This window comes from Quercus robur, chromosome 2 (genome assembly GCF_932294415.1).
Source record: "Quercus robur chromosome 2, dhQueRobu3.1, whole genome shotgun sequence".
NCBI lineage: Eukaryota > Viridiplantae > Streptophyta > Magnoliopsida > Fagales > Fagaceae > Quercus > Quercus robur.
This window is the reverse complement of record NC_065535.1, coordinates 2,405,368-2,419,513: the sequence shown is the minus strand read 5'-3', so window position 1 is coordinate 2,419,513 and position 14,146 is coordinate 2,405,368. Positions and strand designations below refer to the sequence as shown.

Sequence of the window (14,146 nt, the reverse complement as noted above, 5' to 3'; positions counted from 1 at the left end):
GTAGGGTCTCGATTTACAGTCAAAACCTAAAATGTATGGGAGGTTGGCTCAATGAGCCCAATACAATAAATTTGTAGAGAGTGAGTTGAAGAACTACGTCCTAATGAATTGAACAACGGATAGGTTTAATTTGAATGACTGTCAAACACAAAAAAGAGATTTGATCTTAATAAATTTTCAGTTCGAGGAGATCCCCCTTGTATAAGTTAATCACAAATGGATACAAAGATAATTTAAATTGCTACAGTCTTTTCTCTCTATTTTTCCCGATCCCTTTTCCATGAAGAGTCTTTGGCATTATATATCCTCCTTTGGACCATCTTCATCCTACACCTGTTGATCATCCGAGTCCTTAATTGAGTACCTATCCCATCAGGCACCCTCTCTGGTTTTTTGTGAGTTGTTGTAGCTAAGGTAGCACTGTTCAAAAGTCTTCTCCACATAAATGCGGTCAGAAAAGTAGTTGTAGTGCATTTAATGCAGTGGTGGCAGCTTTCCCTTAGATATTTTTAGGTTTCCTTCCTTCTCGTACGTTCATGAGGCATGTCCCTATCATTGGAGTTTCTTGGAGGATCACTCTAATTGCTAGAGTACATACTTTGAACTATATTCATCATATCCGAAGAAGAGTTCCTCCTCGGACAACCTTTCATTTGTTCCCTACTTATGAGACTTTAACTGGGAACATCTAACAACTATTTGCTTATCCTTAGACCTATCAATATCCTCGGAAAAAACGCAAGACCCAATATACGATCTTGGACCCTCACCTCTACAAATGTCGATGATGATATATGTTACAATTTTTTTGAAAATTTTCATCAAATTGAATACTTGTAACCATCTACAATGAAGACTTTGTTATTTATACTTCATTCTTTATCATCTTATTTTATGAGTCTAACTACGATATTTCGCTTACTTATTTTTAATGAACACCCTTTTAAGTAGAAAAATAAATTTAAAAAAGAACAAAATAACAAAAGACATTCGTCATCAAAGTTTCTATTAGATAAAATTATTAGTTTAGAAGATTTAAACCTAATAAATTAGTATTCTCTAGGTAACAAATAGAATACCATATATCATCATTCTAACTTTTCAAGTATGACTACCAGTCTACCACATAATATTTAAAATACACGAAAAAAAATTTTGGACATTAAAAATTTAGTAAGAGTATTTTAGACATTGCACAATGGAATATTTTAGGAATTATAAGATTTCGTTAGGGTTTAACTAAGAGAGTAACAATAGGAGTATATGCTCATTTACAAAATATAAAGGAGGAAATTATTCAACTTTAGTTTAGGGGGGAATGAAACTACCTCAAACATAAAGGAGGAAAGTGTTACTTCGTCAATTTGTGTGTGTGTGTGTATGTGTGTAAAACAATGTGTTTTTTTATTTTTATTTTTTATTTTATTTTATAACTTGAAACAATGTGTTAAAAAAAATCAACCTAAAAAACTATGCATAAAACAATGAATTTTGGTTCAACAAATTAGCTAAACTAAAAAAAAAAAGTCTAGGAACACAACAAAATGTCACAATATTTTTACAGTACCTTTTATTTCTATCTATGGTGGGTTCTAGTCTGATATTTTATTATTTTATTTTAGAGTAATGCTACATCAACAAAATTTTCATAATAAATCCTAGGTGGTAAATTGTTACTGATTTTAAATTTAGCTAACCACTTTTAACCATGTATTTAAAAAAAAAAAAAACTAAAAACAAATAAAAAGCCAATTGAAGAAAATTGTTCCTAAAAAAAATGAATTTTGGCTCACCAAATTTGACTAAACAAAAAAAGAAGCTTAGGAACACAACAAAATGTCACACAAAAAAGAAGTCTAGGAACACAACAAAATGTCACAACATTTTCGTAATATTTTTTTTATTTCCAATTGTGGTAGGTCTCAGTTTGATATTATTATTTTATTTTTTACGTCCACAACATTTCCACAACAAATCTTCGGTGAAAAATTATTAATGGTTTTAAAATAATGCATTAAACAAAAAAAAAAACAAAAAATGACAACACAAGAAAATTGTGTGAAACCGTGATATTTGGCTCACCCAATTTGACTATACTAAAAAATAAGTCTAAGAATACAACAAAATATTGCAACATTTTCACAATACCTTCATTTTAGGATCCGAATAAATATTTTTTTATTTTATTTGAGAGAAATGCTACATCCATAACATGTTTAGTACAAATTTTAAATGACAAGTTGTTATTGGTTATAAACTGAGCTCACTACTAATATCACTTTTTTATCCATCAAAAATACCTTGCCACATAAAATTTGTTGTAAATTATTATGAAAATGTTGTGGACATAGCATTACTCCTTAAACTTTAAAATCAAGCAATTTTTCCCTTAATATTTTGGAAAATAGCAAATATGTCATATTGTTATTCTCTCAGTTAAACCCTAATGAATGCTTATGATTCTTAAAATATTTATTTTGTAATGTCTAAAATACTCCCATTAAATTTTAACATCCCAAAAATTTTCTTTACGTTTTTTGAGTTTTAGATGATAGTAATTCTCAGTTTCTTATTTTATTATTTTATTTTGACCTTTAAAAAATTGATACCTCGATAATTGTGAAAATATTGTAAGAATGTGTTGTGTCAGTATAACTGTATATGCACATATAAATATTTAAAAGAAAAGACAAAAAGAGCACAAGCAAAACCGGTGTACTGTGAAAAAAAGAGGCTAATGAACGGTGTAGATTGTCAAATAATTGTGAAAATGTTATAAGAGTTTGTTAAATCGGTATAACTGTATATGCACATATAAATAATAAATATTTAAAGGAAAAGACAAAAAAGCACAAACAACACTGGCAAAGAAAAAAAAAAGGCCTGATGAACAATGCACACGAGTTGAACAAACCAAAGCACTGTACAACATTACTGTTTGCACATTCATGCTTGTAAGAATGTGTTGCATGTGTCAGTGTAACTGATGCAGCGTAGGCGTGTAGAAGCAGAATCTGTAACACACAATTACTACAACTCTTCCACGAAACCTAAGTTCTACAAGAACACTAGGCCAGTAGGCAAAATAATAGAAAAAACTTCTCTAACAAGCTTTTATTAATCAACACATAACAATAATCAACTTCTCTATAAAGAGTATTTATAGGAATAGAATTTCTCCTACTCCTTTTAGGAAAATAAATAATAAACCTACTTCTATTTGAGAAAGGAAAAAACAATTTAAGTAGGAAAAGAAAAACAATTAAAATCCTAATTTAACTAGGAAAAGGATTTTAATTGAACTTATAAAAGCAAATAAATCCTAATTTCACTAGGAATGATAAAACAACATAAAATATTAAAATATTTTCTTCTCCCTTAACCAATCTACATCAGTAACTGTATATGCACATATAAATATTTAAAAGAAAAGACAAAAAGAGTACATGTAAAACCGGTGTACTGTGGAGAAAATAAGAAAAAAAGAAAAAAAAAAAAAAGAGGCTAATGAATAATGTAAATTGTCAAATAATTGTGAAAATACTATAAGAATTAGTTAAGTTGACGTAACTGTATATGTACATATAAATAATAAATATTTAAAGGAAAAGACAAAAAAGCACAAACAACATCGACAAAGAAAAAAAAAAAGGCCTGATGAATAGTGCCCACGAGTTGAACAAACCAAAGCACTGTACAACATTACTGTTTGCACATTCGTGCCTTTTATATATAGAGATATAGAAAAAAAGAAAAAAAAAAAAAAGCGAGTGAAACCGTTTGGTTGGATAAACCAAAATCATTGTAGCTTTGCTACTGTTGCTTTATACATTGAACAAAAAAGGTATTGTGAAAAATATTGTGAATGTCGAACTTTTTTTTTCACAATATATTTATTTTTAATTGTGATTAGTTTCGGTGTGATATTTTTATATTTTACTTTAGCTTATAAAAAATTAACACCTCAAAAATTGTGAAAATATTGTGGGAATTTGTTGTGATAATATTTTAACAGCTAATATGAAGACAAAAGTAAAAAAGCGTGTTTAGGCTCTTCAGACGATATTTTCCAAAAAAAAAAAGCGAGTGAAAAGTTTGGTTGAATAAACCAAAATCACTGTAGTTGAGAACATAGGCTCTTTTTATATAGTTAATAGAATAGAAATAGAAATGGAAATGATGAAAATATGAAATTAAAAGCAGCAAAAGACTAACTAAATCATTCCTCAAGAAAAACAAAAATAAATTGTAATAATTTCATTGAGTTTTTAGGAGCCAAACATGAAGTAAGGATGAGAGAGGGAGAGAAATTGTGAGATAGAGAGAGAGAGACTTGGTTCTGCTAGAAGAGAGAACATGTTGTTGCCCTCGCTGCTGTCTGCAACTTCGGATGCTGAATTTTAAGGACGAGGGAGGGGAAAGACGAGGGAGGGGAAATGGAGATGAATTTTTTTTTTTTTTGGAAACCGAAATGGAGATGAGTTTGGTTGGTGAGATCTCACGAGTTTTAATTTGGATTTAAAAAAAAAAAAAAAAAAAACTGATGTGTCGGTAAATTTGACAACTGATATGACATAAAAATCATTTTCTTTTATTGTTTTGTTTGACACGTTAACTTTTTCTATTCAATTCTTTTTAAAAAAAAAAAATCCATCTAAAGTATAATGTTAGAGATTAAATTGACACTAAACTAAAGATTATGATCCAAATTAAAAATAGTATGCAGGGTCTGTTTGGATACTGCTTATTTTGCTGAAAATTGAAAACAATAAAAAAATAATAAAAAAGTTACTGTTCACGCGCGGGTTACTATTCATTTGCCTAAATGCACTGTTCATGTCCCATGAACATTGCAAGAGACACTGGTTTAAAAAAAAAAAAAAAAAAAAAAACGCAAATGTAGGCCAAAATATCTGAATCCAAATGCATACGTAGTGTTTATTTTGCTAACTTATTTTTTGCCAACTTATTTTACTATTCAGTTTATTTTCGCTATTATTCATGGGTTCCACTACATTTTTCTGTATTATTCATGGGTCACATTGTACTATTTTAACTAACATTTACCTTTATCAACAGTACTTTTGGCAAAAAATTTCAGTTTTACCAAAATAAGCGAATCTCAAATAGATCCCAAATTTACCAAAAATTATAATTCGTATTCACGTGCATCATTTAACTATTAACTATTTTTTTGGGCCCAAAAAAAAAATTTAACTATTAACTATTGTAGCATGATTTTGGGATTTTTTTAAGAAAATAACTATAAAATCCAAACAATATCATTAGTTAGGAAACGTTTCAAACTAATTTGGTTTCTAACAATTCGAGTTCAGGGGACTCGATTTTTGGGTTGTAAAATCGAGTTTATTGTACTGGAGTTTCTTTTTGCAGTAGCAGACATGGACAAAGTGTCTACCACGTATGCACAGAAATCGAGTTCAATGAACTCGATTTCTATGCATACAAATTGAGTCCAATAGACTCGGTTTGTATGTGCAAAAACCGAGTCCAATGGACTCGTTTTTTATAGATTGAAATCGAGTCCATTGGACTTGATTTATTTTCTTTTCTGCCACGCGTCATCTTTACAGAACTCAAAAAACTCTCTCATTCCCTCCCACTCTCACTCACAGTCCGCTCACTCAAAAAACTCAGTCTCTCTCTCACTCTCACTCCATTCCATCTCGGTCTCAGCTCCAGTTTCTCACTCTTTGATCTCGCTCCGTCGCCGTCCGTCTCTCTCACTCATTCCCTCTCTGCAGCTCCGTTGCCGTCACCTTCTCTGTCGCCGTCGCCCCTCCATCTCGCTTCGTCTTAGTCTCAGCTTTGGTCTCTCACTCTCATTCCCGCTCCGTCGCCGTTCGTCTATCTCACTCTCATTCCCTCTCCTGCAGCTCCATTGTCGTCGCCGTCAGCTTCTCTGTTGCCGTCGCCGTTGCCGTCCCAACAAACCGCAGGGTATCATTCTCATTTGATATCTTCTATGTGGTTTTTGGGTTTTTATATCATTGTATGATTTTTGCTTATTTTCTGTTTCTTATGTTCTTTTATTTTTTTATTTTTTATTTTTTTTTGGGTGTAATGTGAATTGAGTTGAGATTAATGGGTTTTTGGATTTTTATTTGTATAAAATGTTTATGATTATTAATATTAATATTATATATTTTTGTGATTTGAATTGAGTATGACTATGCATAAGTTATGCTTACCAGTAGCATTGATACTGTTATATCCATTTTCTTTATAGGAAGAAAATTTGGAATGGTATGCTTTTTTAAGAAGAAAGAAATTGGTATGAGCAGAATTCTCAGTTTCAATTGATCGTCTGAATTATATTTTGGTACTTGTTGATGGTGGTATTGAGTAGAGTTTCTGAGTTTTGTTATGTAATTTTTAATATAGGTGGTATCTGAATATTTTTTTTGCTTTCATACAGAAATATTCAATCTCTTGTCTGAGTTGGATTAACAACTTTCTGGGTTGGCTCCACTGGTAGTCTATCACAAAAGTAAGGACTCTCTCTCTATTCCTTGCAACTGATATATGGGTTTGCTTTGATTACTCCTTTTTTCTGGGTTTATTGGTAATGGATGGTTTTCTATTGGCATGCATTGTACTTGATAGCAACGCAAATAGTGAACATAACTATATGTTTGCATATGGTGATAGTCTTCCCTATGATCATCTATATTAAAATCTATATACCCATGCATGGTTTCTATATACATTTACATTTTGCATTGATATTGTGTTTGAAAACATAATTTCTTTTTTAAATATATCGAAAGTTGAGGGTGAAAAATAACTGGATCCTAAATATCTTCGTTATAAACACTAAAAGGTACCAATTAAACTATTAAGGCTCTTGGCACAAGTCTAGTGTAAACACATTTGCCTTGAAAGTTTACTGCAAATTTTGAAAGTTTGTGTTTCAAAATTTACACTAAACTCATTTTTCCAAAACACGATTTAAATGTAAAACACAAAATTTCTAAATTTCAAATGTTGCACTAACTTGTATATCCACATAAAAGTTCAGTGCAAATTTTGAAATCTATGGAAAATTATTTAATGTTACACCCACCTAAATCAATAACTACTAAACTCATTAAAAACATGATACCACATTTAGTCTTTAGATTGCGTTTTCAAAACATGATTTAAGTGTATAAAACATAATTTCCAATTTTTAAAATACTATTTGGTAATCAAGTCTTAAGTGTAATTTTGAAAATTTTGCAATCTATGCAAAATTTATTAAAATGTACATAGTAGCACCTTTAAAGTTTAAACATACTCTTATTTTTTCTTTTTTTTGTTCCCCTCCCTAGACTCTATCCACATTACCATTTTACGTTCTCCTTTCTATGAAGTGTTTTTAAATACAAATTATTATGAAAACCAAAAAACTGTAATGTTCTGATTTGTCGGAGCATTGCTCTAACTCCTTAGAACACATTTGAATGAAAATGGAGAAATGTAGAAGGCGTAATTAATTAGCTCATACTGAGCTTTTGACAGCATATTGAGTTTTTATATGTATGTTTATTCCCTGTGGTTGATTGTCATACTTATCGTTTGTGCAAGAAATTGGGCTATACATTGAGATCCTTGCAAATTTAACATGTGCTTATATTACTCTTGACTCCCTAAACTTCGTGCAGTATGACTGCTGTTCCTGCTCAGCTCCCTGATGAGTTCAGTCCTGGGCCCATTGAGGATTCGGTGTTAAGGTTTGTAAAAAAACATTGAGCGTGCGCTGTTTGGGAAGGCAAGGTAAAAATTAAAACTGACCACCTGCTGAATATTCTCTTCTTATCCTTTTACATTATATTGATTTTTTTCTTCTTCCCATTTCTGAAATTCTAAGTTTGTCAATGATATTACTAGCTTTGAATGCATGGTCATGCCCATTAGTTGGGTTAAGTTAGATTGGTTGACTTTTAGTGTGGGTGTACACTTTGCTACCATTCACTCTTTCATCTAGAAAACCAAGAAAAACACTCTGAGATGAAACTAATGCTAAAAGTATGAAATTTAGGCTAAAAGGATCATAGTTATGTTCCAAATATTCCAATACGTAAAAAATTAAATGCAGCCAGGCAACCCTCAATAGTAGAATGATGAACCAGCATTATTACCAGAATGTTATTACTTATTATCTAAGAAGAAGAAAAAATCATAACCAGAAAAGGTTGAGATATATAATAAAATAATGTAACAGCTAAGCACTGTAAAGAAGCATATAAAAATGGATATAAAAAAATTAAAAACAAAACTAGACAAGGATTTGATCTTCCTACCTTAGATTGAGAAGTTAAGGCCTCATCATATTGTTTTAAGAGTTCGGGTGGAGCAATGTTGTCAATCTCAGCTTCTAGTATTGCAATGGGAACCTTAACACCTGAAATCAATCACCAAATACCAGTTAACTATGACACAAAATTGTTAATTTTTTTTCTATTTTCTAGTAAGAGTACAAGTACAAGTACAAGGAAGAAATTAAAGCCCATGAGTCTTATTTTATGTTTTGACTTCTTTTCCTATTTGGTTTAGGAGTTATTAAATCCTTTTTGTTTGTTATTATTAATCCTAGACATTATAGGAAGGTTAATTATTTGTTATATATCACTCACTGTAGCACACACACCTTTGAAATCATGTTTTGAAAACACAATTTCAGTTATAATTGTGAATGGTGAAATAAAGTTTTAAAAACACAATTTCACAATTTTAACTGAAAATAGGATTTCAGATGGCATGGCATTGTGTGTCCCGTATACAGTGTATAACTATCACCACTCTTCTAGGAATAGGTTTTTTGGAGTCCTAGTCCTTCTAGGAAAGGATTAACAATAGCCTATATAAAGGCTTTATTTTAGTCAATAATATTCATAGTGAGATTGATTCTGATAAAATTCCAGCAGCTTATTTTAAGATTTGTGGGAGTGATTGCCTTCTCCTACCCCAAGTGTGATTGCTTAGGAAAGCCTAGGTATGATTGACTAGTGTTTTATTTATCTTATTTCTTGTACTATTCCTTGTCTCAGCCCCAAACAGCCATCAAGATATAATCTTTTCTAATCTAAAACCCACCCTCAAACATCAATCCTTATTCAAGAACCCTTTAAGAACTCGTCAAGAAATCTATTGCAGTGCAGAATTCCCACTTGTTGGGCCCCCACTTAATAAGGGGAAGTTTAGGCCCACAAGTAAGGGGGAGTGTTAGATTTATGGTTAAGTGATTAAACTCACCATTTCTTAATAGCTTAAACTTTTTGGACAATCAGAAATTTAACAGACTTAATAGAGAAGAATAGAGAACAGCTTGCAACATTCTTTCTCAAGAAACTGTTATCTCTATGTCTAATAAAATTTCATGCAAGTTGCACTTGTCTGTGATGATATGATGACCAACTTTTGAACATTGTAAGGTATTAGCATTTTGAGAACAATTGTTCTCTCTCCCCATTTGGGCAGTCCTCATATTTGAACAAGCTATTGAATCCAAGAATTAGGATGTAATTAATCTTCTATGTTTCATTACTTTATGATATTTGTTTACCAACAAAATAAGTTATTCTCTTCTAACAATTTGGAGAAGGGATTCATTCTAATACATATATTATTTTTCAAAAGGCTAAAGAAAAACAAATATCAAGAAAAGGAAAACAAGAAAAATCTTATAACCAATTACCAAATAAACACTAGAATTTCTACCCAGAGAATCAATTTTGAAAACTTGGAAGAAAGTAACCTGGAAATTCTCCAAACCATTTAAATTCAAGGTACTTTCACCAATCTTGGTCATTGTAAGATGTTGAGAGATTCAAAAATTTTAGAATGTAAGCAAGAAAAATTGAAAGAAATATACCAATATATCATGACAGCCTAAATTATACCTCACCTGCCCACCAAAACTAAAAATTACTAGCTTCACATCATCCGGAACTCCAAGATCTTTCCTCACCTGCATTGCAAGGAAATGTTTGATAGCAAGCATAATACATTAATTCATAAACATTGAATTTTTGAGAGTTCTAAATCACACCTCTTCTCTAGATTTGTGTAATCTCCTCATGACAAGGGGTACATCAATAACACCACGAAATCCAGGCACTAAAAAATGAAAATGAATATTCAAATACCAACTAGAATAAATACCCTACAACTTATTCATTGCTAAAAGAGCAAAGGCAGATATGTATAGAGCCACAGACAAACACAAAGACAGAAATACAACCTGAAGATCATAATCCCTATAATCACAAGAGTAAAGAAAAATAAAATTACTTAAATATTAACTTTAAAGAAAACAACCACAAATGTGCTTCAACAAACATACTTGGGCTGTACCCAGGTAGACGGATTACAAACTCGCTATGGGAATAATCTTCAGCAATCTGCAAGTCCATACTTGGGTTGTACCCAGGTAGACGGATTACAAACTCACTTTTCTTGACAAGTCCATTATTGTTTTATGGTCTAAACATGTATGTTCAATCAGTTTCCTCCCAAGAAAGTAGAAACATTATCATATAATTAACACCTTATATCTAATTCTCAAAACAAATGAGAAATCTCTAGGGTCCACAAAAACCTGATTACACAAAATATGTAACATTATTTTGATAAAGGATAATTTTGTACTTCAAAATATTAGGGGAAAATTTTTGATATAGGACACAGACACCAAAATTTTAAAAAATCGAAGAGGGAAAAAAATCCTTGAACATTCATTCATTAAAATATCAATAATGCACAGGCAACTATATCGAAGGAAAATACTTATATTTTCATGTACAAAAGAATGCACGGAAATATAGAATTGCAATAGAATACTGCTGCTTACACTAGTTTACATACAACAATTACAACCTCAACCCAAGCAAGTCTTGCCTTCAACCGATTTCTCCTTCTTCTTTCCATTATCCTCTCTTTCTATATGGCAGTTGGAAAGGTGGGCCTTCATCAAAATTATGGCCTCAAAAGTGTGAAAAATCAGGTCTAATAAAAGATAACTTACAGCTTTTGGTTGAGAATGGCAAAATTTCATGTTATTTGTTGCCCATTGCTCTCCATGTTCACAAGAAAAACTAAGTTATCTGTTCTTCTTTCAATCGTAAACGTGCTATAGGCTGTTGTTCATTGTTCCCAAGACCCATATTGTTAATTAAGGAATGCTTCTCAGGCAGAACTTTGTCTGATTTTGACTGTGATGCAATGCTAATGGCTGTGTTGTGGCTGCTAGTTTTAGCAGTTGGTATGTCATGATTATGTTTGCCCTTATATGTTGTAATGACAGCTTTAGGATTTGATGAAGCCCTCTCAACGTGTTTGCGGACGTTGCATCCTACGGTTGTGCATTTATAATAGCTTCTGCAGATCAGAAAAAAGATGCATGAGGAATTTCTGGATAAACAATCCAGGCAGCAAAGAAATAATACAATCATTAAGGATAAATTAATTTGGTACAACAGAAACACACTTCACATCAACATAATACAAAAAAGCAACTAAAGAGCTCTCATGAAACAAAAACTACATACTCTAGAAGAATCCAAATTGTTGTTTTCCTACCTATTTAGGTAAATGATTTGGTTGAGACATTGATCTGAGTCCCTTAGGATGAGGTGATGCACATAGTTTGCAGTTTACACATACATCAATGGGGATTAAACTCAAATGGGCTAGGAATAAATACCCGAGCGTACACAACAATAACCAAGCCTTATTAAATAGAGACATTTGAAATATTAAATACAAACAGCCATGAAAAGAAACTCAAACTGATGTCAGATACACTAACCTCTTCTTCCAATTCTCGACAAATTAGTGCAGTTCGCCATCACAGATGAACTTTGGATTGACTTACATCAGTGTAAATGTGGTCACCAACATATAATATCTCATTTCCATGGATGTCTAAAGAATTCTCAACCATTTGAGCACTGCCTCCTGAATACAAACCCCCTGCAGAAGAAGATAGTATAGTTAATGCATGAGAATATTGAATCATTTTGAAAAACTTAAGGTAGAGTAGCAATATCAAATGATCACTACACACCACAAAACACATTCATATAACTTGGCATGTATTTACAGATTTCTCAGCATTCTTATCATGTTAATTGAAAACATAAATAGCAATTTTTTTTACCAATTTAAGAATATAGTCATTCAGCTAATTTTACTTCACAGAAATCATCATGTGGTCTGGACATCTATTTATAAAAGAAATCCTCATGGGGGTCTGCTGGTTACTTCGCATGCATTGCTAAGAAATGCATAACAGTTTGATACTTTATGCTTGCTAAGTAAGTAATAATTTTATTTATTACACGATATGCCAACATTCATTGCAAAAATTACCTACCAGCCAACTTAGCTTTCACATTGTGTACAACCAAACTATAAAAAGTACAAATTCTCAAGTGTGTCACAATACACTTGTGCTTGCCTTGCCAATTAGTTAGGCATTTATTTTTCATAAGCAACTATAAAACAATAAATGTGACAAAACAATCCAAACCTAACCATTATGGCATGTTATACAGGGATAGTATCTTTACTTCTTATAACTTATTTATTTATTGCTTGGTGAGCCTACTCCTAATATCTTCAGTAAATATAAAGTTCTTTATAATGACAATGTTATAACTGTGAGGACCCCTATAAGATGTGGCCATTTATAGTCCATGTTCAAGCTTCTTGACTACCCCAACGTACCACATGCATGACTCATCAACGCATTTAACAGACAATCTACTTCTGGTCGACCTACTAGTCACAATGTTTCTGTTATGCTTTGTGGTGTAAATTGTTAGTACACGTTTTACCGCCTCTTTATTCGCAAAAATCAACTCTTTCGCAAAATTCATGTCCGCATTCCAAGAAGAACCAAATGCTTGCTGAGCAACTTCAAGATCAACCATATTTTCCCAAGTATTTTCATAAAATGATGAGGCAGGAGGTTCATAAACGGGGGTCGCATTTGTAACATGCTGAACTCTAACAGTAGAGTCCAAATCATCTTCTTCACATTCAGCCATACCATTAACATGAGGAATGAGAGTAATTTCATGGTCATCAACACTCCTGTCAAAGTCGTCTCTCTCAATCCTCTCTTTGTACTCATCTTTATCGTCAATATCTTCCCCAATATAGTCTTCGTCTTCATCTTCATCTTCAACTACTGGAACTGTAGAGGATTTGCCTCGATGTGTACAAAATTAATCTTCATATCTATTTCCAGGTTCGCTCTCAATTGTTGTTGGTGTCTCTTGAAAAGAGGGTGTATAGCCTCCCAGTGTGGTGCATCGATCATTTAGGACTGCAAACTGTAGAGATGTAGTTGTTTGTACAATTTCCTCTACGCCAACTTCCGCACGCGGCTGCAAACTGACGTACAACTCAAAATCTGCTACCTTTTCCCATTTTCCATCTTACTAAACATGAATTTCACATGTTTGTCCTCTGTTATCGCCATATATCTGTAATTAATGCATTGATTGAGAACTTCATGTGGAGAACGGAAAGTAATATGTATGTCATGCAAAGCAGGGTTCACTTGCAACTCTTCCATAATTTTTACTTTCAAATCATTCAGGGTCTTTAGCTTACGACATATCATCATATAGTAGCACTGGATACCCGGACCTTGAAACATCAATCTGTCATAAGGGTTGGCATTGCTAAGGGGTCCACTGTAGTATATATTTATATGGATCATTGTCAACCTATAGATCATCAAGTGCAATAGTGTTAGTGACAAATTTATACCGCTAAATCAACATCAATCACAAAACTTTGTGTATTAAATGCCAACAATACTAATCTCAACCAAATTTGCATACACTCACCTTAGGTCACATACAAAAATAGTCGTTACCAATTTCATATTCTTTTAAAATTCCAAATCATTCTAGGGGCATGACTTTCAAAACCCATTCAAATAAGTTCTCATGAACAAAAATATTATATACCAACCTTCAAATCTCTGTTACAAATCTTAAATAAATATATCTTGAAATAATTTATGGTAACAAGACTACAAATATCTTAGGTATCAAACTCATAATCCATTTCATATCCATGATAAAGACCTAAAATTACTAAATATTCCTAACAATTGATCACAATA

At 32.0% G+C, this 14,146-nt stretch overlaps 1 long non-coding RNA gene across 1 annotated transcript; it reads right to left on the bottom strand.

Moving 5' to 3' along the window:
* Nucleotides 1–9,899: 9,899 nt before the first annotated feature.
* LOC126709220 (uncharacterized) lies at nucleotides 9,900–10,410 on the bottom strand. Its single transcript, XR_007649346.1, has 3 exons — nucleotides 10,349–10,410; nucleotides 10,055–10,122; nucleotides 9,900–9,973 (listed from the first exon to the last, which is right to left on the bottom strand). It is a non-coding gene; the product is annotated as an uncharacterized LOC126709220 (long non-coding RNA).
* Between the last annotated feature and the right edge of the window lie 3,736 nt (nucleotides 10,411–14,146).